Genomic DNA, 760 nt, shown 5'->3' with positions numbered 1-760 from the left:
ATTTGTCAAAAATGTTGATATTTTATGTTGAACTGTAAATGTTTTATTAGTAATTTAGTATCCTAACTCCGTTTTTGATAAACGGGATTAGGACTAATTATGTTTGCTTTTATGATTTCTCTATCTATGCCTAATAAAGGTTCATTCATTCATTCATTCATTCATTCGATCTATACTTTCATGCTGAATGCAATGAAACCACTTTGAAATATCTCTATCCTTACCCTGCACATGCCCAGTTTTGTCTGATCTTGGAAGATAAGCAGGGTCAGGCCTGGTTAGTACTTGGATGGGAGACCGCCTGGGAATTTTGGGTGCTGTAGGCTTATACCACAGTCTTTTGAGACTGAAGGTTGCCAACCATCTCCCTATACTGAACACTATCTCCTGATCTCGTCTGATCTTGGAAGCTAAGCAGGGTCAGGCCTGGTTAGTACTTGGATGGGAGACCGCCTGGGAATACCGGGTGCTGTAGGCTTATACCATGATCTCGGAAGCTAAGCAGGGTCAGGCCTGGTTAGTACTTGGATGGGAGACCGCCTGGGAATATTGGGTGCTGTAGGCTTATACCACAGTCTTTCGAGACTGAAGGTTGCCAACCACCATCAAGAGTTACAGCCAAAAAACCAGTGGGGGTGGGGCAATGGTACATTACCACTGCCTGGGCTGTTGCCCCACCCACTGCATGGGAGGAGGTCCTGTTGGGAGGTGATGTGCTGGCCTCCCGGACCGTGTGACACTAAGTTTAGTGACACCACTG

The 760-nt window shown here is 45.7% G+C and overlaps 1 pseudogene; it reads left to right on the top strand.

Moving 5' to 3' along the window:
• The first annotated feature begins 355 nt into the window (after window positions 1-355).
• Window positions 356-478, top strand: LOC136663498 (5S ribosomal RNA; annotated as a pseudogene).
• The last annotated feature ends 282 nt before the right edge of the window (window positions 479-760 follow it).

This window comes from Tiliqua scincoides, chromosome 12 (genome assembly GCF_035046505.1).
Source record: "Tiliqua scincoides isolate rTilSci1 chromosome 12, rTilSci1.hap2, whole genome shotgun sequence".
Lineage (NCBI taxonomy): Eukaryota > Metazoa > Chordata > Lepidosauria > Squamata > Scincidae > Tiliqua > Tiliqua scincoides.
This window is presented reverse-complemented; position numbering and strand designations above follow the sequence as displayed.